Source organism: Camelina sativa, chromosome 19, assembly GCF_030686135.1.
Source record: "Camelina sativa cultivar CO46 ecotype springtype chromosome 19, ASM3068613v1".
Classification (NCBI taxonomy): Eukaryota; Viridiplantae; Streptophyta; class Magnoliopsida; order Brassicales; family Brassicaceae; genus Camelina; species Camelina sativa.
The window spans coordinates 26,550,909-26,555,404 of NC_141898.1; the positions used below are offsets into that span (position 1 = coordinate 26,550,909).

Below are 4,496 nucleotides of genomic sequence, written 5' to 3' on the forward strand. Positions count from 1 at the left end.
AAAGTACGTGTTTTTTTCATTTATTTATTGTAATATACTAATAATAAAATATAATATATATATATATATATATATATACGAACATGTACGATCTCTTTATCAAAGAAATGTATATATAGGATTGGTTTCTTAACATACGTTATTTCAATACTCCAGTCTCCAAGATTTGACCCATGCATTTAAGTTATAGTTATACTAATAATAATTAATGGGCGGCATATAGATACGTGAGTTTAAAATTTGATTTGTTTACGACCAAATCTGTCAGGTGACGTATGGAAAATAGTAATTGAATTGATCTTTTTTTATGCACGTTCAAAATTTGTAAGAACCATCCTCACGTCTTCTTTTTTGGTCAAACTAGGTTTTATATTAATCTCAACCTCCCCACTAGAGGAGCAGTGGCGGAGGTAGCAGCTTAGCAAGCGGGTCAATTGATCCCTATAAATTTTTCAAAAATAAAAAATTACTTGTAATTTTAGAAGAAAAAAACAGAAAATAGTTACAAATATGCTTATTGATCCTTATAAAATAGTTACAGATATGTTTATTGACTTCTAAAAGAAAAATTCTAAATAAATTTTGGTTACTAGACAAAAATTGACCCCTATAAGAATAAATCTTACCTTCGCCACTGGAGGAATACATGTTCCAAAGAAAAGACAAGAAAGCCAAACCGGCTAAAAAAACTGTTGTTACCAGAACTAGACGAAAAACATACAAGAAAAAGATAGGAGCAAACACAACACTTAATCAACTGAAGCGAAAGAGGAATCTTTCAAGCTCGATGCCAATAGTGCTAAAAAGTGAAATGAAGTCTTGGGAATTATAGAACACAAATAGTGATCTTATTGTAACTCAAGATTGAAGTCGCAACAAGTGCATATTTATCAATCGAATATTCGGCCATAGACGCAAAGGTGACAATACACCGGATAGCTGAGCCTGATGATAGAATGAGCATCGAAGTGATTAAGACCTTCGACACCAACCTCCTTGCAACAATACCACTTGACCCAAGTGGACATTTTGAGAGGAGCACATACTCCATAAAGGAGAAATCAACCAGATTTACCAGTATGATGGACAATAATAAGTTAGTTAATCCAATCTACCACAAAGGAGTTAACTTGGACTTCATATTACCAAGATTCAAAGTGAAATTTGGAAAGAGCCTGCATGTTGCAATAAGGAGTCGCCCAAAGGCGAGAGACTTGCCTCTTAAGGACATACACATAAAGTCCACGGCAAAGGATAATTCTATCAGGCTTAAAGAACAGAATAAATGCATAACCTGGCAACAAGGAAAAGGAGAAGAGCTGGAGGTGATGAAAACAGAGAAAGCAGCTCCAAACTCTACTGCATGGGCATAAACCTTCAGAGCACACGACATAGAGACAAACAGAGGACTGGAAAGACTCAGTTTCAGAGATTTAGGCACAGGAGAACTGTGACACCTCAGTTTGCAGAGAGGTTTAAAAGAATCGCTTTGGCCACCTACGTCACCAAAGAGCACTTATCTTTTCGGTCAAGGGTCCTGAGAGAATTCCATAGTTAAGCTTGCTTGAGCTGGAGTAGTTTCAGGATGGGTGACCTTCTGGGAAGTGATTGTCGGAACTGTGCGAGTGAAAACAAAACATAGGAAAAGATCATGTGGTGATTTGTAGGGACGGTAAACAAATCTTTAAAGCCTGTCGGATGTAGCAAACCGACTATCGGATATAAATGGGATCACGGGGTTAATGAGAGGACGTGAGACCCATTAAAGAAGGTGGACACATGGATTGGGAGTGGACATAGGATCCACTGAGAGGTGGTGGTCCAAATGATATCAGAGCCAAACCGAGATAAGTGTGGAGTCAAGTGTGGAGTCGAGTGGGTTTACACCGTCGGGGGTGACGGTCTTGGTGTGCAAGGAGGACTTTGCGATCTATTAGTGGGGGTAGATTGTGACACCCCGGTTTGCAGAGAGGTTTAAAAGAATTGATTTGGGTCACCTATGTCACCAAAGTGCACTTATCTTTTCGGTCAAGCGTTCTGAGAGAACTCCAGGGTTAAACGTGCTTGGGTGGACCCATGGGTCAGAAGTGTATGTGGTGCCCACTAAGCAAGGTGGGCCCATAGACTAGGAGTGGACATAGGATCCATTAAGAGGTGGTGGTCGGGGAGTTACAAATTGTATCAGAGCCGAACCTAGACGAGTGTGAAGTCGAGTGGGCTCTCACCATCAGGGGTGACGGTCTTGGTGTGCAACGAGGAAGTTGCGATCTATTAGTGGGGATGTATTGTGACACGCCAGTTTATGTAGAGGTTTAAAATAATTGATTTGACCACCTATGTCATCAAAGTGCACTTATCTTTTCAATCAAGAGTCCTGAGAGAATTTCAGAATTAAGTGTGCTTGATTTGGGTAGTTACAGGATGGGTGACCTTCCGGAAAGTGATTGTCGGAACTGTGCGAGTGAGAACAAAACACATGGAAAGATCATGTGCTGATTTTTAGGGACGGTAAACAGGTCTTTAAAGCCTCCCGGACGTAGCTAACCGACTGTCGAATATTGATGGACTCACATGCTTAGTGAAAGTACGTGAGACCCATTAAAAAAAGTGGGTCCATGGACTGGGAGTGGACATAGGGCCCACTGAGAGCTGGCGGTCGGGGCATAGGGAACATCCATAGCGAAAGACTGATGGAGGAAGGGGACATGTCTTGATGAGCCTGTGTTGGTGGGATGAGATTGGTTAAGAGTCACCGGAGATCTCAAGTACGAAACCTGAGGAAGCAACAAAGTGATGAAGGGAGGGAGCGAAGCGACAAGGAGATGCCAAACCTTTCGTGGGAAGATAGACTTGGAAGAAACAAGCAGCGGTCCCCAAATACGGGCTAGAGAGGATTCTGGTGGATCCAGGGGCTGTGGCGGATCCGATGGTGGAGGCGGCTCTGGTAGAAGCTTGTTTTCGTGGAAGGTGAATAGATCTATCAGAAGAGGAGAAGAAAAGCTCTGGCCTACAACCTCAAGAGATCTGGAGCTTTCAGCAGCGAACAAAAGAGCCATAGATGTGGATACGGAGAAGGTCAAAGAAAGTTAAATCCGCCGGAGAAACCCGGAAAAAACCGGTAGAACACGCTGGAGAGAGATTCAAATATCACAAAGAGAGTTGCCATAAGGTAGTTGTTGGTAAATAGGAACTAACGTCGGAGAAGGATCGTCAAAGAGGGAATGCCATTGTAACTCCCGCGATCCTGAATAGGATCGTAGGCCGGGACCTGGTTCGAGATGGTATGGAGATCTCGGACAAGTCGGGAAGGAGCTACTCGTTAGCTCGGACAATGAGGGAAAATAAGCCAAGTATGGGACAAGCCAATAAAGACAATGACCACCTATGCCGGCCAACTGCGGACAGCTCTCGGCCAGCTGCAGACAGCTCTTGGCCAGCTGCGGACAGCTCTCGGCCAGCTACGGACAGTTCTCGGCCAGCTTTAGACAGCTCGACCAGCTGCTAGTCAGCTACCACTAGCTCGACCAGCTGCTAGTCAGCTACCACTAGCTCGACCAGCTGCCAAGGAGCTCGATCCAGCTCGGCCAACTGTAAGGTAGTGGACGGTGCGCAGGTCAGCTAGAAAGCTTGTGATCGAACGGGCACAGCCGAATGGACATGGCCGAACAGGTATGACCGAAAGTGCATGATCGAACGAGAGCGATAAAACGGACTTGTCCGATAGGTGCCTTTTAGGGCCAAAACCGCGGCCAGTACCCTATATACAGAGGGCATGGCTCTCATTTCCAAGACATCAGCGGAAATCAGAACATTTAGTAAAATCTCGACTGTGATCGAGAGAGAGATCGAGAGAAAAGTTTCTAAGGCCGATAGTTCTACGAGTAAGGTTTGAGTGACAGAGGTACGGTGAAGTACCGACCTTATGGGTTCTGAGGGATTGGGTAGTTAAATCATCGAGCATAAGCATATGTAATGCTCTGGTTGGTCTAGTTGGTCGGAGAAAAGAGGGTGAGGCTTGGAAGTGGATCGGGAACCGCTAGATTTGCCGTGATACGACCAAACTGATGCGCATGCTACCTCCCTACCGATCAGCGTACCATCCGGAGTGTCCAAGTACAGACGGTTCGGACGGAGAAAAGTAAACGCTGCTCGGCAGCTGGACGGGGATCTGTACAGATTCCTCGGTACACCGTCCGAACTGATGCGCGGGATAACTCTCTACCGGCCGACCGCTGTACTGGACGGATATTAGTACATAGCGTGCATTGCATGACATTGTACGACTTAAGGGAAATGTTATTGATGCCTACCTGGTTTCAGGAAAGGAGGGTGATCGCGGGAAAGGAATTGCTTAGGCGCGAGACTCATGGCCGGGAAGATGAGTGGTGGTGATATGGGTAGCTTGGATCGATTATTCAACTTGTACTAGCTTATTATCCAAACTTATAAGTTGTATCGAATCCTTTGATGATTTAATCTAATACATGAATGTTTGC

The 4,496-nt window shown here is 44.4% G+C and overlaps 1 pseudogene; it reads right to left on the reverse strand.

Moving 5' to 3' along the window:
• Positions 1–430: 430 nt before the first annotated feature.
• Positions 431–3,056, reverse strand: LOC147921064 (uncharacterized; annotated as a pseudogene).
• Positions 3,057–4,496: the final 1,440 nt, after the last annotated feature.